Genomic DNA, 22,877 nt, shown 5'->3' with positions numbered 1-22,877 from the left:
CATATTAAGTTGACCAAGGTTACCTTAGTTCCTGCTAACAAGCTGCATTGCATTAAAGCTGCTCGTGGCTTTTTACATTCTGCTGCTACGCTGTAGCCAAGTTGGGGCTGTATTGCGACTTTTCTAGTTATTGAATATCTTCATTTTTCCCCTCTCAACTATGCAGAACATTCTTTTTATTGAATTATTAATGTGAATTTTGAATTATTGAAGGAAGATAATTTCTGATCAGATTAATATTAACTCCCTGTGAAATATTAATGACTAATGTTAAAAACGATGAACTTACAGAACCATTAATATAATCATAAACAGACATAGTAGTGGTGACACAGAGCCAAATGTGCCAGGGCCGCTCCAGCCTCTTTTAATGCAGCTTCCCTTGAGGTTGGGGAATGTGAAATATTGCAGGAGTCTACTTTGTACTCAGAAGCTTGGCTAATGTCATTGGCCAGCCCTGCCCCCGGGGCTGGCGGCGGTGTCACGGGGGGAAGTTCACCAGCATTTGTCTCCAGGTTACCTTTGTGACCTTGTCCACAGATGACCTGAACTATGGCCAGGGGAAAAGTCACAAAGATGTTTTGTTGTTAACATTAAGCTGGTCCCCTTATCACCTCCACTGATTGGCAGCGCTCCACTGACAGCTCGAGTTATTCTGCTCCACCCCCAACTTTTGCTCCGAAGCCTGGTGGCTAAATACGACCGACCATTCTTTATCTGTTTTTCACAAAGAGTGGCACAAAGTGAGTTTCATCATGCAAGCCTTGAGCAGGTTAAATCTAGTCTTTTGTCAGTTTTGATTAAAACTCTCTTTAGATTAATGATATTCAGCAAAGATTTGATCTATCATTTGCCATTCTTTGGGTTTGTTATTACGATCGTCCCATTGTATTTATAAAATATGGAAATCAGACAAAAATAAACCATTATTCTAACATAATGGTAAGCACCTCGAAAATATGGTTACATTAATTATGTTTTAAATGCTAATGCTAGTGAAGAACATAATAACGAAGACATGAAAGACTCCCTATTCAAAATCTGATAGCCAGGGAGAAGCAAATTATTTCAAATATTTGATATTTAAATTATTTTCAAATGAACTGAGACATGAGTAGAGTAGAGGCGAGTAGTTTCCCCTGGTGATCCTTCAGGGTCCTTTGTTTCCGTGGTGTGTCTCCAGCTCATTAATGTTCTAAGCATGTGAGGGAACCAGACCATACCCCATAACCCATAGCCGGATGACACCTCAGGCCCAACACACATGCAGTGCATGCGCATACATTCACACGCATGCACACACGTACACAAAAATCCCTCAGCTGTTTAAAGTCCACTGGCTCTTTCAGGAAGTGATGGCCGCCGTGCTGTCCTGATTAAAATGACAATAGTCTAATTAACTCGACCCCAGTGTCAGTGCACTAAACGGCTGATGGCCCGCCAGTTCCTGTTTGAAAACCCTTTGTCTCCTCATCATCCAAAAATATGACTTTTTTTTTCTTTTTTTTACAGCAAAATGCCTCAACCCCATTTGACGGGATTTGCTAATGGCAATTATTTCTCATGAGCTAATTAAATCTAGGCAAAGTTTTCCATTCTTTTTTTCTTCCTGCTGCAGAAATCCGTCTATACAATCCTCCTGGGATTTTTCATTCACGGTATAATATCACAAGCAGCTTCAAGCAATGCTAGTCATTTAGATTATATACAATTGTAAAGAGGTGTTTTGGTGTTCAGACTGATTATATTTGCTTTTTTTTCTACCACTTTTAATCGAATCGTTTATTGATCCAACATCGTGATCCTTTCAGAGCCAACCCAAAGCCCCTGCTGGTCAACAGGTCAAACCGCCTGATAAAAAGGAGCCAAAGATGACGCATTCAAGCAAATCGGCCAAAATCTTTTAACCTCCTTAACTAACAGTTTTTGAAAATGAGACTTTAATCCAGCCCCCATTAATCTTTTGCATTGTTTGATGGACTCGTCTAAAGTGCGGAGGAAAGGAAAAAAGAACAACAACATTAAAAAAAACTTTAATGACTGAAGAAGAAACTGCCTTTTGTTCTATTATCCTTCTGTTGGTGATTAAGGTCTGCAGGGAGATAATTACGCTTTAGTCTGGAGTTAATGAAATGAAAACTTCTCTTTTCTTGTGGAAAGGAAGGGCAGATCTTTTGTACTGCTATCTGCAGACATCTCCCACCCTTGACAGGACACACAGAGAATTGGTTTTGTTTTAAGGTTGCAAGCCCCCTCCGCTGCCTGTCAGTCCATGGATGATATGAGGGATCTGTGAATGAAGCCAGAGTCAATGAGGTCTGCCTCCGCTGCACTAGTGAAGCTTTCTGTTCTTCCTGTGAACATAAAATATGCTGTAAAACATCAAATGACAACATCACAGGAGGTCATCAGAGTGAAAGAAAAATAAATAAATAAAATGCATGTTCATTCTGTGTATTACATGCTTTATTGTTGTTACAGCAACAAGCATGTGTTCACCAACAAATGACCCCGCTTTGTTGAGCACCAAAGGAATGCACAGATTTGAATTTATCACATGGCAACACGGGGGCCATATGTGTCATCTGACTTCAGATGCCCCTTTTGAACACGTGGTGCTGTTGACTAAACTATTGTACGGTACAAATGGTGGCCAGAGAGCACATATTATGCTGTCCTTGTAGAAGTTCACATCTGGTGTGAGGAGCTGTGTGTCACTTTATGTGTGTGTGTGTGTGTGTGTGTGTGTGTGTGTGTGTGTAGGGCAGCAGCACCTCCCCACCCCTCCTGTCCCTCTTGCCCCTCCAACAGCACTCTCACATTTCATCATCTGTTCTCCAGCGCTACGGTGCTCCGGCACAAGTTGGCCGCTCTGGATCCATCTGTTGTTATTATTTTCTACTGATAATTGGCTTGAACAATGGAATGCCTGTGTCCCCCTTGCCTTTGAAACCCAACACCCTGTTTATTTTCCCGAGGTCTCATTTTTGCTCTTTTTCCCTCTATCCTACCCTCTCTCACCCCTCAATTTCTCTCTCTCGCTCCTCTCCTGTCAACTTGTGTCACCTCACCCCTAGCCCCTCCTTTTCCCCTGATCCATTTGAGAGGGTTTCACATGAAAATTGCATCTTTGACTGGCCACATCAGTATGTGTCACTCAGCATCTGATGCTTCTCTCTAGACTTTCTGGAGGGGCTCAGCTTCCATTCTTTTTGTTTTGTTTTTACTAAGATAGGATTTTCTTTTCTCTCGCTTTTTTCAGGAGCTTCCCACTTACAGCACAAACTTCTGCATTCCTGGCCCAAGAAACAGATGAAGCAAATAAGAAGGTGTGGGGGAGGGATCAGGGGTGTAGAGAGGAGAGTGGGAACAGCAGTGTCTTTAGGAAGAAAGGCATTGGACGATGGATGTTCGTAAAAATCACTTTTTCCTCCCTGCTAAAATTCAGGTTTTCCACCAGGGGGTGGGAAGAAGAGAAGCATATGTAAGGAAGAACAAGAAGATCACAAGGTGTACTTTCATTTTAATCGAGGACATCATTTAATGAAAGCCCACACCAAAAAATGACCTACTTACATTAATTAAATTTGATATTTAAAAATTTAATTAGTATTTTAGGTTGTAATTAAGTAGTTTCATGTTGAAGACTTCATGCTCTGGTGACATTTTTAGACTGGTACATTTTATTTAGTCAGAATTTTATCCTCAGCCTTGCAGAGTGCCTATTGATGAAGTAATTAGCTGTGTGGATGTAAAAGTAAAATGCTCATGTATGGTGTTTGACAAAGTGTAGAGAAAGTCAAGTGCCTTCTGTGTAACTGTTGGGAAATCCTCTGTTCGTGTCATCAGAGGCATGAGGAAGTTTTTTTTTTTCTTTTTTGTTTTTCCTGTTCTGTTTTTTTGACCTCGCTGATGTTCATTTGTTCTGTATGCTCTTGTCTAATTAAAAGAGGCTAGGACAGGTAGGGCTCCCAGCAGGCGTCTGCTCCGTGCTAGTTCTTCATTTGCTGAGTGTTTGTGTTTATGCAAACGGGCCTCTTCCTGCATGTTTAATTTAGAGCACGGCGCCGACTTTTGTTGTGTTTTGACCACATACCTTTAGTACCTCTCAGCTCTTCCGTCTGGCCAGGCTAGTTCTCTCTCTCTCTCTTTCACTCTCTCTTATACACACATGCAAACTCACTTGACTACCTCATTACTACTTAGACTACTTTCACCGCCAGCTTTCTCCTCTTCTTCCGAAGTGGATTTCAAACACTCAGTGCTTGGAGGAAATATGAATGAATATACAGTTTTGTAAACATGATGAAAGTCTGTTTAACTGTTGGAAGGTAAGTCTGTGAAGATTATATTATCTTTACACTGTTTTCTCCTCCTCGTCATTCCTTTTATGGCACAGTGCTCCATGACTGCGAGTCTGTACGAGCATCTTTGTAGGTGTGTTCTGTAAGTGATTGACAGATTTTATGTATAGGGTGTAGATGGCAATGCCTTTCTCTATTGGTCATAATACAATGCTACTCAACATGTATAATAATTGCCGTACAGTGTAAGATTGCAAAAGGGTGAATTCAGTGAAGTATTCGAGTGTTTAGAGAGTTTTCTAAAGAGATGAAACAAGCAATGAATCATTTTGTTAATTTGTTCATTTCTGCTCATGCTCTGGCAAACAGAATTAAATCTAAATTCTTTAAGATAGACGTGCAAAACAAACAAACAAACAAACAAACAAACAAAAAAAGACTCAAGGAAACCTCAAGGAACGTTAGCTGCAGCAGTACTGAGGGGTGTGTGTTGTGCTGTCCCAGTTAAAAACAGCCACAAATGATTGGAAAATATATGACCTATTAGTTAAAGTTGACATTGTCCGGCTTTACATGTGCAAAATATTCCTTTTGTTCAGTGCAGCAGGGTTGGAGGTGAGAGTGACTACTAACCCCACGATGCGTAAGGGTATTAGTTCCTCCCCTCACTCATCGCATCTTGTTCTCCCTTTGTCTTTGTCTGGGGAAATGGAATCTGCAGCTTATTGATATTAATAGCGCACAGGATCTGTGGTTGGAGAGGAGCTGGGACCTGGGCGAGAGTGGTAACTTGATATGGCTGGGTAGAATTGACAGTCCTCCTGCTTGACAGGGTGGAAAGGGGTTTGTTGTAAAAATGGGATTGCATAATGTTCTGGCCGTGTGTGCTGTGCTGTACATTGCTGTACATACAGGAGCGGGGTTAAACATTTCGACCGGCCTGATCTGATTTTGCATGTTAAGTGTGAAACCTTTCTTGACCGTGGATGCTGAACTGCACTGGCTGTGACTTCTCTGCTGACAGAATAATAAACAAAGTGCGATTCTCTGATGGATCAGTAAACAGCGGCATGCATTCAGTGGTCGATGAGACATTTTATATTCAGTGGGCACATTTGAATAGTGTAAAGAAATGTTTGTCCTTGCTTGTTTTGGGTCCACTTCGTTAATATTAAGACAGCAAAGCACTCCATGGAGAAAAGCTGCGCTCTGTGTACTTTGTTCTTAGCTCAGCAAAACGTGAGGGCAGGTCCAAAGAATCTGGGGGATCAGACAGGCCTGACATTCACCAGACTGCACTGTTGCCTTTTAAGCTTAGAAAAAGAGAATCTGAAAATAAGCACCCAGAATAAGGGCTGGCTGGATTGAAGTTGGGTTTAATTGGTGGGTTTTGAGTCTGTTTGCGTGTCAGAAAGTGCTGTTGTTTACAGTCTGTGTGGGTGTTACAATATAACGCCCTGATCCTGCCAATCACATTAAAAAGAAAAAAACACAACAATGCATTTTTCTCCACTTTTTTAAAATGCTGACTTTTTAGACTTTATGAGACTTAGCCATGGTTTTCATTTAATCAGTCCTTCTTAATAAAAGCCCAGAAGAAAAGAGGGGGAAAATAGTGTGCAGTCAGCCCTTTTGGCAGATCAGATCATACAGTAAGCAGCTGCGTTTGTTGAGAAGTGAGTCATGCTTTAGATTTTCCTGTGTTTCATTGCACAGACAGTGACTAGGAAAATCTCCTGCACACACCCTAAAAACAAATACCAGTGACCCTGCATATCAGTGACTCTACACAACTACAACTCTTCTACACACTATTTTATTTACACAATGCTTTTAGCTACGTTAAACCAGTATCTCAACTTTTTTTGTTTAGATTCAAACAGACTATTATAGCCTGGCATGATAAATAGATGCTGTAGAATTATTCAGATGCTGATGCTAAGTGGACCAAACATGCAGGATGGGCTGTAAAGAACCACGAGACAACTCTGGCAGCCTCCTATTGACAACCATTGAGTTGAGCATTAATTAATATGGTAATGATATGTGAAGGTTCATTAACAAGCCGCCACAGAAGTAGCCACAGATATAGTATTAAGCGTGCTTAGAGTAATTAATGGAATAACTTTACTTAGTGGTAAATATTCATGGGCCCTCATCTTTTTGTCTGCACGGTGTGAAGAGAGAGGAGAGCCTGTCCATTAGAGGAGCTGAAGAGCTGTCCACAGTGAATGCAGGCCTTTTGTTGGGATTGGGTGCGTTTCAGTGGAGGGGTATTAATTCATATTTTGAACATGCAATCTTACAACAAAGCCAAAGGCACTGATAACATACCTGTGACTAGAGAGCATATTGTGAAGCCGTGACCCCTTCAAAAAATAGGAAAGTCCACTTCACAGGTTTGTGGACAGAATAAAATGAGTCTTTGTTCACACTCACATGTAACCACAGCCGTTCATTACCATAGCAAAAAACCCTTCTGATTGTTCCATTTCCTCTGAAAATAAGGTGTTTGCATGTTTTTCCCACCATGACTACAATGAAGCCCTGTGGTATTTGCATACAAAATGGAAACATTTTTATGGATCACCTGAAAGCTATCGGGCTAATAAAAAGGTCTCGTAGCGGCACAAATAAAAATTTCATGCATAATTAACTTAAAAATGTAATGTTCATTTTTGTATCATTTCATTATGTATATCTTACATTGTAGTCTTTGTACATACTAGTAGCCAGTTTTTAAAATTTCTCAGGCTACTTCAAGTGGCATCCAGTAACAGAAGTAACACTATCAGTATTCCACTACCTCTTCAATGAAAACATAGTGGAATACATATTTCAATTAAGTGTATATAATTAATGAAAGTCAAAGCTTCCTGCTCATTATCTTTTACTTTTAAGCAATCGCTGCTGAGATATGTGAGTCATTTTTGACAGAAATCAGCAAGACATCAAGTCTTGTTTTGCTTTATACCTCTTTCCAGGAGTTGTCATCAATCCAGCAACCCACCCAGGTAAAGAAAACACAATCCGAGTGACTGTACTGGAAAGATAATATGGAGAAAATACACAGAGCAACTAATTATGACAGAACATGCGTTTTTTTAGTAGCTTTGCTACTACAAGCCTGGAACATGCCCCCTTGGGAAAGTCCAAGATTAATGGCTAACTGCAGGCTATAACTGACAAACAGGTATTTTTCTATTGAGTTTGTATCCAGCAGATTATTGGAATTCTGTGCTCACCAAGATGTTGTTTGTTGCACGAGTTTAGCTGAAAGGTTTAGGTGGAACAAAGTGCTGTTTTGTTTGTATCACTGGTGTAACTCTGTGCAGTTAGTATCAGTTTTACGTGTCACTGCACTGTGAGATTTCCATGTCAAAAGTACTTTGTTGTCCTATGTGCCGTTGTGTTGGTTTTTTTTTTTTGTTTTTAACCAAATGGCACGGCAGATATGCAACAGCCAGCCAAGACTTTGCATGAGAACCTTAGAAAATGCTTCTTAGTTTCCTTTGTCTTTTAAAATTGTTGCATTTAGATTCATTTTCTTAGATTTGGCCTCTTACTGAGCATGCACATAACCCACCTTGGTGGGTAATTATCTCAACCAGGAGTTGTTCTATTCCCTAAAATCTCAATGTGGGAGTGTGTGATGGGTTCCCTTTTCCCAACCGGGCTAAGCAGCATGTGCTTGTTTATCCTCACCCTACGATCTGTGCACCCCCACTGTTCTAAATGGCAATATTACAACCCTGTGCTGTTTGAAATGGAGACAATTATCTGTTTAGGTATTACAAGATGGGCTTTATATTACAAGGAGAAAAGGCGTACAGCTGCTATCAGGATCCCGTTGTTGCCTTTTCTCTCCAGTACAAATTTTCCATCATTAAAATGATGGAACATTTATCTAAATGGATGTTATGCATTGGGTAAACTCATTTAGCTCCCGGGGCTCTTTCAGGTGATGGGAATTAATGATGTTTAGTAGTTTGAAACTGAAAATATCTGTCATTTGTCACCACTCACCATTGATTTACGATTCCATTGATGATATGTTAATTGAAGTGTAATGAATCACAATAATAGGGTAGTTGTGTGGGAATGGTCCATTTTCAATGATTGTTCAACCCTCGGTAGAGTTCAGAGCGAGCTGCATGTTGACTCGCGTTTTCAACAAGGGCGTTTAACTCATAATTAACGCTGAAACTGGGCACGTTGGTCCGGGTTGTTTTTATCTGCGTTCGGCATGCTTTAGATATACACTTTCACAAATGCCCAGCCACATTTTTGACTGCCAAATGTAAACGGCAAAAAAGAACAGCGGGAGAGGGAGTTGGAGCCTTTTTTTCATATTTGGATATGCTTTAATGCTTTTATTCAAATTCACCTGAGATATTGGTCCACAGTCACTTCTCAGTTTACCATAAAAATAAGATTTTGTTTCCTTCTTTCTTTTTTCATCTTTCTTCGCCTGGGTTGAGTGCTCACTTAGGAAAGCCGTGAATTCAGATCAGGTCCACCCAGGGGAGTAGAGCGAGGGCAGAGCAGGTATAGATGAGGTGTGTTCACCAGCAGGGGGTGCCAAGAAGGGCATCTTCTGTCAGTAATATGAAAAGTTTTTGTCTTGCAAATAAACCATTCACTCACAGACAGCCCCATTGTTCACTTGTTATCATCAGTGGGTGTAGTTGTAGTTAACAGGCAGATGGAAATGCGAGGATGTGTCGGACGGTGACAATAGTAGGCTACAGGAAGATAAAGGAAAGGTGCCTCCTGCCCCGCTCTGAGCTGAAATGGTTGCTTTTACGTTCCTAGCAGCTGAGGAAGGTACACTGACTGCTTGTACAGCTTCATACAAACAAGGGGAGGCAAACAGCACAGGAATGTAGAGAATTGATTTCTTTCTGATGGTTTCTCAGAACATATAAGACTGTTTGCGCCGGTTATCAATTCCAATCGATAGCAACTGGTGGAAGCCGCTGGCTCGTTGCCGGCTGCTTGTAGTTTACACCTGTGTACCTCGTGTTTCTTTTTTTTGTAATTTGGCTCGAGGGTGCTGATGACGAACATTGCAGCGGTAATTATTTCAGAATTCTAAATAATTCTCCCGTTTTGTGTCTGCAGGGCGAGGAGGCTGTTTCACCACCGCTGGAACTGAAGATTGCTTTAAATAAGCAAGTCCTCGTGGAAGGTAAACACACAATCATTTACCAGACTCCAGACCCAGCATGTGTGTGCGAATGCTCTATTGAAAGGGCTTAATAAGTAACTGAATGCAGGGTGGTTTTCTTGTTTGTGTACTGTATTTTTGTGTGTGCATGTAGGGCCAAGAGGGTGGGCCGGGGACTTGACAGGTGCACTCTGTTAGTGTTTAGAGAAGCTGCTGATCAGAAACTAGAACCGTGGCTAGTTAAGAAAGTTAGTGGTTTGATTTTAAAAAGGTTTTTAGTGTTGAAGGACTAATTGGATGCAGGGGCGTACGGACAGTAACTAGATTTTTAGGAAGGTTTTAGCTAAAATAAGGTAATGCTGTGTTTACCAAACAAGACAAGGGAGTTGGAGTACACACACAGCTGCTATGGTTGGCATATCACCCGTATCTCAGGTTTGCTTCTCACACCCGTTTCTCTGTCTGAGAGAGTCTGAGGCCCCCTGGATGTGAACTTCTGGATGGAGCGATTGGGTGAGGCTTAGTAGGACTTTGGAGAAGTGCTTTGCATGCGGGGGGTGGGGGGTGATAACACTTCAGGAGCTCAGGGCTTCAGAGGAGGAGTGCGTCTGTTTTCTGTCTCGTACAACTTAAAGCTCACCTCATCTCCCTCTCTTTGCCATATTTTCTTTCATCTCTCTTTGTATTATTTCTTTTCTGTCTCTCACTCACTAGCTCCCCCCCAAAAACATGCTGTGACTTGTGAGTGGATATGTTGGACATGGGTAGCAGTGCTTTCATTGTAGGTAGCTTTTTAAATGGCAACAAAGCTATTCTGAGTAATGTAACTCATGTTTGTTTGGTTTTGTTTAGTTGATTTGATAAATATTAAAATGAATAGTTGTGTGATCAGTAAAAAAAAAGAGATTGTACTCTTTGTACTCTTGAACCGAGAGAGACTTTGCAAGTGTTTTTCTTTGAATATATTTCTTCAAGTGGCATGTTAAAAATGTCATATTGGATTGCTAATAAAAAACACCTGCCTGTAGACAAATCCTGTCTTAAATATTAACAGCTGCAGCTTCTCCGTACATTCTGAAAACAAATATCTAAGTGTTGTTACAGTTGCACTGTAGGACTCTCTCTTCTCTGCAATGTAACAATGTATCAGTAAGCCTTTGGTCTTCTTTTTTGGGATTCAGTCACTACCACGTTTACAAGATTCAGCCTTGGGGAAAAAATGGAAGCAGAGGACTCATGTTGAGAGTTTATCTGGAGTGCATTCTCCGCATACTCAGGTCCACTCCACCAGAGCCCTCAGCTGCCTGCTCCAGATGTAAGATCAGCACTGAAATCTTCCAAATGGTTGTGTAATTAATGTTAATGTGGCAAGATCAGCTTAATTGTTGACACAAGCTTCCAATGTGATTTTGATTGCATCACTAATGCAGAAATCCCCGTGGCAGCTTATGGGATTAATATGTCTTGGTGTTTAAAGCTCTTTTAAAGTGCAATCGAGTCAAAGAGGACGAAAAAGCATGTATGGTGCTCATTTTTCTCTCCATTTGGACCGAACGCACTTTTAAAAATATTTATTTTAAAAGCATGCACTTTAGAGTATGACATATACTTGAGGTGCAGGCTACTGACAAAAGTTTTGATTTGGATATCTGGAATATTTATCATCATACGGGCATATTTCTGTGATAGGGCTGCTTCTGATGTGTGCCGTGTGTTTGCCTCCTTTTTGGCCAATTTATTCAGACCTGATGACATCCAGCTTTCCAACCCAATAAAAAAAAAAAAAAGACAATCCTCAGATGCCCAAAACATGTTCCCCTGTTTTGAGGTCTTTCAAAGTCTTATCCTCTCATGTTGGATGTCATTTGAATTTCATGAATCCATGTAAGGGAGAGAAGAACACAATGTGCAAAGAGGCACGTCTTGTAATTCTTGCTTTGCTGTGAATGCTTATATTGCTTTCATTTAGCTGTTGAAGTTGCTTTGTTTAATCTACTTTTTATGGAAGCGTTAAGAATAAACAAGTGGATTCATGAGTTGGACCCGCAGAAAGGTCGTGTTGAGATTTATGCCGGGATGAAAATAGGGCCTCTGTAATCGTTCCCTTGACTGCATTTATTGCTTACTTTAAAAAAGTAATTTCTTTATATCAGCATCAAGCTGAAAATTGCCATGTATTAGTATTAGGCTCGGTAAGCTTCTAATTCTGTGGCATTTACAGCCGGCTGTGTTTCCATGCATTTATAACACTTTGATTCTTAAGAGCTCCTTTAATCGCTTATGCCTAGCTTGGAACATAATAAACAACTCGCTGTAGCGAAAGTGCCACATGGGGGAGATTTCTAGCAAGAAAGTAAAACGCTTCTGTCATTTGCAGTTTTGTTGCTGTGTTTTTCATGCACTGTAAGTACCGTAATCTACTCTCTGAGCTTATCTGCTGCGGCTAAAAACAGTGACAGGCAGAATAGATGCAAGGCAGCGTGAAAATGAAAAATTATCGTCACTACAAAGGCGTCACAATACAGACCAGCGCAGAGACATACAGCGACCGTATGCCTCTGCCTTTTCCTGTTGATTGAGATCGCAGGATGTGTCAAAGCATTCTAAACACCCTCACCTGGCCACTGTCTGCGTTCCCTATCTGATGCTCTGCTCCCATGGGTGCATCAGCTGCTATCGGTACACACTCTGGCAGATCGTCTGCCTTCGTATTGTCTGACTAAACAGGTTGCACAGTTAAATTCGCGCCTTATGTTCAGTACCGTATGTTACACAATGGGGCGAGATTCTTTCCGTGCAACTCTCTGAATAGGAATTATCTGTAGTCGTGAGGTAGGTGGAATCCTACTTATAATGTCATCACAGATGTGCGATCTTGAAGCTACTTAAAATATCTTTTTTTGTAGAAAAGCGCATTTGACAAGTTTCAATCTATTTTTCTATCAGCATCAGACAGCCATGTCTTCTCTTGGTCTGGAACATATTGATGGATGTGTACTCTCTGGTCTGCCTCGGCGAGTGAGCAGCTTTGATAATGTCAGTCGGCTACCAGGTGCAGACGGCTAACGTGACAGAGCCCTCGTGTGAGATTGACTGAGGTGACAGAAGTAAGCAAATTCCATCTGCAGATGAGTTGTCTTATAGCGAGATGAAAAGAAAATCACAAAAGTGAGAGGAAAAGTGCCAGAGCTCTCTTTCTCAGTCTTGGCCTTGTGTCTCAGCTTCAGAAAAGATGAAATAGAGCTAATAAATGGGATTGATTTGTTGTCTTCTGAGCAAAATGACTACACAGGGTTTTTTGTGGTAACCTAGGGAAGCATCTGTCAGACTGCCTTTACAGCAAAGCAGTGGTGCTGAGACGGATGGAATATCTTATGTACATACACCCTCACCACCTAAAGCACAGCAGTACATTTATATATTGCACACATTCTACAGATTCCTGTTTGTTTCCACTACATGAATGTTTGTGGCTATGTATGAAAATTCCATAAAGTTCCTTGAAGCCTCAGTGCCTCTTATTTAGATAGTTTGACTTTGTTGCGCTCACTTCATGTCATGGTAGATATCACTTTGGCAGTCCTTTGCTTTCTCCGTTTATTTTAGAAAAACAAATCCCTTTTAGGGATAAAGCACCTGGTGGGGCTACTTAATGGAATGGTTTCAGACCTACGCAAATAAACAGCTTGCATTTTTGGTGTGAGATTAGGAATGAGGCTGAGATGGAGCGAGAGCTGAAGAGAGGCGGGTAAAAACCAAACAAAGAAAGTCAACATGTGGAGAGCACAGAAGTGGAGGAGTTGCATGTCTGCTTCTGCTTCCTATAGTTGACTGTATGTACTTGGTGCCTAAAGTAATACTCATGTGAACCTGGACTAAGACTTTCCTTTAATAACTTCAGGCCGAGGTAAAGCCCTTTTTTTGAATAGCTGACCAATGACTCAGCAGTAGTTATTCAAAGGGCTGGAAAATATCAGAGTCTTTGTTTTTCCCTACACACACACACAAACATGCGGTTATATCTTAACCCCGAAAAGATAGCGAGGGAGTGGACAAGGAGAAGAGCAAGTGACCAGTGAAACATAAAGCAGAGTGAGGGCTACATTTGTTTTTAAATAGCTCATAATGGATGTTGAAATTAACAACAAATTGGGCCTTTGAACCCAGACACATTTAATAATATCTCCCTGTTTTTATTCAATCCAGAGTTTGCCACGGGTCTCCATTTCATACCATATACTGTTCCCACTCATTAGCTTATTTGATTTTCTGGAGAGTGTCAAAAACTTTTGACTACTGAGTCATAATTAAAGCTGGAGCTCAAGTACAAAATTTGTCCACACTAGTGATTTACTCAGCCTTAGTACTGACTGAATGGCAACTAAAACATGGCTGTAGAAAGTACCTGCTAAAATTAGCAATTAAGAGTTATTCTCATGAGCTAACATTTTGAAAACTGAGACACTTGGTCTCACCTGAAAGTGCCAATGCGCTTTCTCAGGGCATGCAAATGTAGGTTCTTGGTTGCTGGTGCGATACCATCAAGGCTCTTCAGCAAAATAGTTGGTAAATACTGCAGAATGTGCTAGCACACTAGACACTTGTGTTTGCTGTTTACTGTTTTTTACCACGCACGCCCTTCTGACTGGGTTTTATTAAAGGGATGATAGATTTCAAATTTTAGTCAACAAGCTAGTTAAAAAGAATGCTAAATGTACACTGTTTGTTTCAAAGGCACACTTCTACCATCAGCTTCCTTTTCATAACCATCTGCAGCCCTGTCTCTTTTGTAGAGCAGAGTAGGATTTATTAAAGTGAATAATGTGACACAGTTAATGAGCTTTGATAGCTTCCTCCATTGTGAACTATTCTGCTTTTGGCCCTTTAAAGGTCAGTATTGTCAAGATATTTGGTATTGGCCTGTAGTGTTCATATAATTTAAAGTTGATTTTAAGAATTCAGATTTAGATTTACTTCCTGTGACTTGGTCCCTTTGAATGGATGGGATCATTGGCGTAGGTCTGATCTGATTCTGTTGTAATGTTGTTAGGACTGCTTTTAGTTTCAAGCTGTTAGTTTTATTTGACCTCTGCTGTGAATTTGTGTTCAGACATCTGCATCTTATTTTCCTTTATGATATTATTTCTATGTCAGTGAATGTAACCACAGTAGTATATTGAAACAGTTTCATGAGCTTATTGTTTCTTGTTGGAATTGTCCACATGTTCACCGTTGCAGTCCCTGTGCGCTTTGGCCTTTCGTCTACATGCAGACGCAGGATCTCGGACAGCTTTACTAATTCCAAGATGAAAATGTTGGAAATACCTTGGGTTAAGGCTTGTTGTGTACGTGTAGTACGAGTGGAGACTTTTCATCAGTGACACCTCGAGACACTACCTTTTGCTGATTGGCAACTGAAAAGAAAGCTCCTCTGCTTCCTGTTTGCATGGGTTCATGCAAGCCCAGTGTAGGTAATGGTCATGCTATATGTTATATATAGAATAAAAATGTAATACGGTATATATAGCGATAGACAGCTGAAATATTGATGTTACCAGCTGCTGCGGGGAGAAGCAGAGAGGTGTTTTCAGACTTAGCCGCTATTGTGTGAACATGGCCTGAAAGGGAGAGAAAAACTGAAAAGCTATTTCTAACCAAATGTGGGTTTATTTATGTAATCAAATGAAAAAGGTAGAGACATTTTTTAAAGTAACATTTATTTACAGTCTTCCCCCCTCACTCTTTTTTTTAATACTGTGGTTTTAGCCTTGGCTCCTGCCTTGTTTTCATAAACAAAGTCTCTTTGGCCAGCTAGAAAAAACATAGGCCTGTTCAGTGCACTGAAAACAGGAATGACAAACACCATTAGCTGAAAAATTTCCATCTCATTGCAACTATGTTATTGTTTACTTTACCATACACGTCCTAATATGGTTACCTCCCTGTCAAAGCGGGCCAGAGCAAAGCCGAGGGGCCCTCGCAGGGAGATGCTTTCAGCTGCCACTTAGACAATAAGAAACAAATGTCACAGCTCGGCAAAATAGCCTGGCTTTCACAGTCTTACAGTACTTGGCCTTCGACGCTGCTTGGCTCAGGCTCCTGTGTGATATTTAACTACTCTGTAGTGTTAGATGCCCTCACAGTGTACCCCCACATCTCTTCGTCGCTGTGCCCTCTTTTCTCGCCTTCCTTTTGTCTTTCTTTATTTGTCTGTATCTCCCCATCGATCTCTGTCCCCGTCGCGGTGTTAGCTATGTGTGGGCTGACTGATGGGCCTCTGTTTGCTGTGTTAGGTTATTTATCGGGGTGGTGGGAGGGAGAAGGGGGTGCGGTGATGTGTTTGGAGCGGCTGTTGCCCTCCTCCCTGTGGCCGAGCGGAGGCCAGTTCAGCTGCAGGTCACGCCCTGGCCCGAAGCCGACGCCGCGTTTGAACTGGAAACGTCTTGGCGAGACTTAGAGGCTCTTTATGATACTTGGATGGAATCACAACCGCACAACCTCCAGAAAGCCTGGGATACTGCAGAGGAAATGTAGCGTTCTGGTGGCTGTGGCTTTTTTTACTCTAATTTTTTGTAGTTTGCTGAAATATGGGTTGTTGTAACTACCAGTTTAGTTGATTGTATTGCAGAAGTGCAAATTAATGCTGTTACAGATAGAAAAACCCAGGAAAACTGTCATTAAAATGGGAAAAAACACACGATACTCAAATTGGCATTCATCTGAGGTCGGCATTGAGGCTTTTTAGGTATTAGGGTCAGGTAACTTCACCACAGGTTAGTCTGGCAGTAGTTGGAAATGGGGTTCTTTCAGATGCATGGGCTTTCTTTTCCCCAGTTGGTAGAGGATGATGGCGGCCTCACCTCAATCCTAAAATCCTCACGTTTATGATATTTGCCCAGTATTATCTGTGCCTGTGGATGAATGGGAGGACAGAGCATGAGGAATGTAGAAGGTCAGACTGCGTGATTTACACAGTACAGAGCCATAGAATCCTTGGGAAAATACTTGGGCTCGGATCAAACAGACGTCATGTGATATGTTCTTAACACTGACCTTTAAAGTCATGCTTTTTACGGATGCACTAAATGTAAAGTAATTTCTGTGTGTTCACCTCAAAACACAAATGGATTTTTTCTTTTACTAATTATGGCGGTGTGAGGTTTGTTTGTTTTTTTAAGATTACACCTCAGAATAATACAACTTTAAACCACATCTTTTTCTTCCTAAAAAAATCTTTTGCATTGCATTTTTTTAATCTGATTTTCACAGTTGCTCTTATTGAATACCTAAATGAGTCACGGTGACCTTAAAACAACATGACACATACACAGAGGAAGATGCAAAGAATTTATCAAATCATTACCCACCAGTTCACATTTTTACCTGGCAATGAATGATTAATAGACCTTTTTTCACGTTTATTTTGAACCATAGTTAAGACTCACATCCTGCTCATTATTTCATCAGTATTTGTTCAGGCCTAACTATAATTTCCACTCCATTGCAGTTATATTTTCTTGATAAGCTAATGGCGCTGACCTTTTCTTTATTTTGTTTTTCATCTAAGGGAAAAAGACTATACCCTCTTTGACGTTAATGAACTTTGTGAAGAGGTTTGTTTACTGGCTTCAAGGTCAGTTTCTGAGAAAGGCACCGGGTTTTCTTGTAAACATATTTACAGCCAAAGATGTGTAAACATTGTAAATGCGTACATGTGCAGCAGGGGCAATGCTGGCATATTTTCCCTTTTTTTTTTCTTTCTTTGTTTTTTCATGACCTTTCCCCTGTGACACACGCATAAAGGCTATGTGTGCATAAGTGTTTATCTCTGGAAGCACTTTAAAGCAAAATGTGCACTAACAAAAAGCAGCAAACAAAAAAAGAAAAGAAAAAAAAATACTCTTAGAAAGCGTAATGATGTGCTTACTCACAATATAAAGCTGATAGAGGCGAGAAAAGGTAGAGTAGAGGCAGGCAGCATGGCTAACGCAGGACTGGTGAGGGTATTAAAATATGAATTAATGGAATGTTGCTCAGGCACATCTCTGGGTGTAGTGTAGTGTTAAAAAATAAAATTTATGTTGCCGGCTAGTAGCCGTGAAGGTGCATTTGGACTTAGTATCCTTTAATTAGAAGTGAGATATTAGCATTTCATAGGGCTTTATGCTGGGTGAGGGGATCGGCCGGCCACCGCGCCTTCATTAGCCAGCTTCTCTGTGTAATGAGTGCCGTCATTAGCTGATGGAGTGGATTTGCCCCAGCTCTACCTTGAAAGGCACATCTTTTACATACTTGCAAGGAATAAGGCCTTTTAATGGATTTCTTAATGAATAAAATAAGATGCCACTTCTTTAAAATTTGACGAGTGCATTTCTGATAATGCACACCACTAGCTGCTGCCACTTTTTTGGTGCGTTATTAGCAGAGGTGGAAAAAGAAATGCTGTTGTTGGGGAAACAAAGGTAGTCGTTGGGCTTTTTATTGTGCAAAATTTGAAAAATGTCTATAATGTGTAGCTGATGAAAGTGCCAGATCATTAATATGCGTTTGAAATAAGGCGTATGTGATTTCTGTCAGGGTCTGAGGCTCTATGCTAACACTCGCCATGTTTGTAAGGTAAAGCGGCAGGACAGCTATTGGATAAAACCTGACTGCAAATTATATGTGCGGCTGTTGATGAAGCGTGTGCGCACGCTCAACAACAGTCAAGACAGTCAGAGGAGAGGTGTTTTTTTGCGATATGGAAGTCTCCCTAAGCCTTTGGCTGCGGCTCCACTCTCAGAATCAGCCGTGAAGTGATTAGTATTTTATTGATGAGCTCCTGAAGTGGCAAGTGTGGGAAATTGGATCTTTGATCTCCTGGAGTTTGGGAAATATATCCTGAGCGTGTGGAGCTCCAGGTAAAACACCCCCAGCCCCCACCCCCCCCAGCACCAGCAGCACTGTGATGCACACAGACGCACATGTATACATACGGGCATGTCGTTTGTGGGGGCTATTCCTCCCCTTCTCCAAAACACATATTTGTTTTGGATGTTTTCACTGAGAGTCTACACGGTGATTACAGATGTTCATTAACAAAATTGGGTATTTGTTTTAAACTTTAACCAATCACTTTGATATGCTAATTACAGTGTAATTTAATTTGAGCCCTGTAATGATGATGCTGTTATTATGGACATAAATGATGCAGTTAAGCTGAGAGTAATCTCATTTGCATACTGTACATGCCAGTAAATTAAGCCCTTTCCTGCGTTGCTTCAGCTTTAATTTTCCACTCCTTTTCACACAGCATCCCTCAGCCCCTGTGCCTAATAGCAAGCCGGCTTGTTTGATGTGGAGAGCCGCTTCCTCACAGTAAATCTAGTCACAATATGTTATACATAAAGGCTCTCATTATAACTCTAAGTGCCCTTTTAAGAAGTTGGTATTAATAAGCAGGCTGGCTTTTCATGCTTTGTAGTGATACACAAAAACAGTTTTGTCCCTCACCATAATCATCTTCAGGATTCTTTAATCTGCATCTGAGAAATAAAAGCTATCATGCTTGTAATAATGATGTGCCCAGGAATACTTAAAGAGCCCTAATCAGATTGTATATGTCCTCCACTATGTGCTGATCAGACATATCTTCAAATAGGTGATTTTATTTTGATATTCCTACTTTGAAAAAAAAAAAAAGGAAAGATGAAGGGCGTTTGGATGTGTTTCTATCCTTGCATAAAAAACTAATTGACAAATATTGCCCTGTTGTATGTTTAGCACAAATAATTTGGATTCATTTCTTTGTACAAATGTTATTTGATGTCTGTATGAAAGAGCCACATTTGTGACAGAGGGACGCGGCCGGCCTTGATAAAAGCTCCTGTGTCTTCATTAGAGAAGCAGCACCTCATGGTGTCTGATTGTCTGATGTTTGCAGGGAGAAGGTAAACATGTTTGTCATACGGCGCTGTATTTATGCTGCTCAAACATGCGAGGTAGGCCGCGGTGAATGTTAAGGACTTTGGCTCGGCGCACGTCTGAACGTCTCAGTGAAACGTGCAGCCTCACAATGGTCTGAACTTGCCCTGCTTGCAAACAATAGTCCAGCTCCCCCTTTTTTTGCGTTTGGAAGGAGGGTTAGAAGGCTGTTTTATGGACTTCAACACTGACAACACAATTGCCCTTCACTGAGAATGCGCCTCCATTTTGTGCCATAAAGAATATTATTTTTCTGCCAGCCAATTTTCTCTGTTAGTCTCTAATTGGCTACATAAATCTCGGCCGTTGAGGGTGAGAAATGTTGCGGTGTCACACAGTGTAATCTTCACCCTTATTTACCAATTCATTAAGATTCATTGATGCAGGATCGGTGAGAGGAAATGACAACATAAATCAGGCCTCCAACATAATGACCCTAATCAGTTGGGAATTGCAGAAAATGTCATGATGAACTATGTCCTTGTATTAGTGCCACTGTACATTGTCATTGTGCTGCTTTATGAGTGGGACGCATCATCCTGACATGGGCTGTATTTAACAAAAAAGAGTTGTTAAAACCTGATTCTATTAAAAGGAAGAAATTCATGTAGGGTCTTCTGCTATTTAGCCGTTTGCCCTTTATCTTCAATTTAACTGCTTGATGGAGCTCCCTTCCTTTTTAACCCTTGCTGTCCTCTCTCTGGGAAGCCATAACATGCTTCTTAGGCTTAAATGACCCCTGTCGTGGCACGTTGAGGAAGAACGTCTCCATGAGGAGGAGTGGGGGGACTCAGTGGGTAAGGCCACACCCATAATAACGACAGCCAATCACACGTCAAAGAGCCGACTGCGTACGTTTCATGAACAGAGAACTTGGTCAATTTTAAGCAGCGGTTGAAGGAATGACAGTTGTGAGTAACTATTTAAACAAAATAGTCACTCCATTACCGTGCCATTATTTGTGTGTAAAGGTTAATGACTGTCTGGGAAATCAATAGCTTAACTTAATCTCTTTGTGAGTAACTCTAAACAAGAGAGGTTGGAGACATGCACCCGCTGTGCGTTTTTGTCTGCAGAGGAACATTTAACACCGTCAAGATTTTTTTAAATAGCAGGGGTTTGACCAGACTAGGGCTGCCACAAACGATTATTTATGCGATTAGTCGACTAATCAGATCATCATCCACTGGACGTAAAACTACAGCTTATTGCACCAGCAGCATCTGCTCTTATATAACTATCATTAGCTTACAGCTTTAAGCTTTTAAGGTGCTAACTAAAAATAAAGACAAGATGATAGTTTATTCAATTTTAATGAAATTTGCAGATTGTTTCTCCTTGCTATCTAAAATATAACAGGACACCGGAGTATATTCTCCAGCATCTCACACTTCTGATAATCAGCTGTCGTTTATTCAGCTGTGTAAAAACTATAACTTTAATCTCAGCCAAACCGATTTACTCAGGAACAAATAAAATACTAAAAAAAAAGCCAAACAATAACATTTTTAATTTATCTAAGTGACTCATATATATTTAACCTGAGTCGCGAAAGACGGCGGTGGGTTTGAAAACAATTTGCCGGGAGTCCGGTGTTCTCACGGCGCTAGTGACCTAGCCCCCGGCTAGCTATCGAGCTAGTGGGTAACAGACGTCTCCGAAAACGTCGGAGCGCTTTTGAAAATATGTGGTGTCCTGATAAACTGAGCAGATATTTGAGGTTTACACAGCTACATTCTCGCCTGAAAATATGTTAAACGTTTATTTTGTGACCCAGAAAGAATAATAAGAGTAATATTAAAACTAACTAGCTACCGCCATTGTTGGAAACTAAGCTGGGCCGCGCTATGAATTCTGGGACACAGCTGCTTCTTCTTCTTCGGGGTTTAACGGCAGCTGGCATCCTTGTACATGCTGTGCTGCCATCTTCTGTTTCAGTCCGTTATTACACTCTTAAATCCTGCTATTATTCCTGCGTCTTTTGCGATCTTACAAAGCTTCAAACGACGCGTCGACTATTAAATCAGTCGTCGACGATTTTGATAGTCGACGTAATCGTGACTAGTCGACAAATCGTGGCAGCCCTAGACCAGACCATGCTTTCTTCCACTTATCGTGCATGGTACTGAGAGTGGAAATGTAATAAATGGATGTAGCACAGCTGATGACTTACTCAGTGGTAATTAGCAGCTTACTTTGTCTTTAGAGCTGTGGTTTACCACAGGTCTGTGTTTGCGATTTCACAGAACTGCAAAGCTTTTACCAAAAAATGATTAAGCTCATGTTGTCAGACGACAAAGGAAGCGTGCACTTTGATGAGTTGACACCTGCCACTCCCAAAAGGCAGCAATGCTAATAATATTTTCCTTTCTTTGCATAGGCACACAATATTAATTAGACAAGTTCGTTAAGGCTAACCTCAGTTTTCCCAGGAAAATCTATGTGACACATTTGGGAGCAGCACATTGGGAGCAGCCCTTACATGGATTCTAGTAAAAATGATTAAAAATGTATGACACACTTTAAGTAATGTTAAAACAATAAGTGCTTTTGCAACTCCCGTAGGACGCTGATAGATTCGTGTTTTTCTTTGGGTTTTTTTGTGTTTGACACATCTAATTGGTAAGACGAGCTTGAGGGCAGCAGTGCTTGCTTTTTGTTCCCCCTTCCATTGAGCCCGTGGTCAGAAAAAGCAGCCCCTCGTCTCCTGGTGTCTGTCCTCTCGCTGTAGTGTTAATGGGCATAAGCCACATGTGAGCGAGATTATCAAAGTCAAATGAAGGAGAGTCGCTGAGAAAATGTGTGGCGTACCACTCCTAAAAGAGGCTCCACATCCCAGAATTACTATTCCATTCATGCACAACCAGATTTAAACTCATTAGATTTCTCTATTTACTTAGTCTCCATCGGCCCTAGTTGCACTAAAAATATCATGGCCTGCCTTACTTTGGCACATTCCGTCATTGTCTGTGCACAGCAGGCCGTTGCACAGAGGTGTTTCTCACATGGCTCCATGCAAAGGAGACAAACGGCTTTGTGTGTTTTCTGAAATTGCGGATCTACTCAGCTTCGCTACTGGAATCTGCCTTTTTGCGCCCTGCTTGTTGTTAATTTATCTGCACTTGTAGCGTGTTAATACTCGGATGTTCGCGTGAATCATCCTAGTCACCTCTGCTTGTGGTGTAGTAATAGGTTTGGATCTAAACTTTCATGCTTGAGAATCCTATTGTAGTCATCCCGAGGTGATATAAATATGTGTTTTGATCATATTTTATGGCTTCCTCTCATGGGGCTAGCAGTTTTTTAGGGGGACTAAATTATATCAGTAGGGGAAGTGCAGGGGGAAAAGACACCAGGGGATCCTGGGTGAGGAAGCCTTGTTGGATGGCTTCATCTCAGCAGATGGCAAGTTGTTGTATGCATGAAAAATTAATGGTCAA

At 41.0% G+C, this 22,877-nt stretch overlaps 1 protein-coding gene across 19 annotated transcripts in view; it reads left to right on the top strand.

Annotated features, from left to right (window-relative positions):
• foxp1b (forkhead box P1b) overlaps nucleotides 1-22,877 on the top strand; it is a 158,335-nt gene that overhangs the window by 50,734 nt on the left and 84,724 nt on the right. For 16 of the 19 annotated variants that reach the window (XM_082532091.1, XM_082532093.1, XM_082532090.1 and 13 more), the window contains one exon: nucleotides 9,429-9,495. The gene's annotated coding sequence lies outside the window, so the exon portion shown is untranslated. Of the gene's footprint in view, nucleotides 1-3,999; nucleotides 4,332-9,017; nucleotides 9,132-9,428; nucleotides 9,496-9,776; nucleotides 9,988-22,877 lie in introns of those variants that run through there. The other 3 variants (XM_082532084.1, XM_082532085.1, XM_082532087.1) reach the window with 3 other exon arrangements.

The sequence above is a fragment of the Aulonocara stuartgranti genome (assembly GCF_965226115.1).
Source record: "Aulonocara stuartgranti genome assembly, chromosome: 5".
Taxonomy (NCBI): domain Eukaryota; kingdom Metazoa; phylum Chordata; class Actinopteri; order Cichliformes; family Cichlidae; genus Aulonocara; species Aulonocara stuartgranti.
Note: the sequence above shows the minus strand (reverse complement) of the source record. Positions and strands in the feature narration are given on the sequence as shown.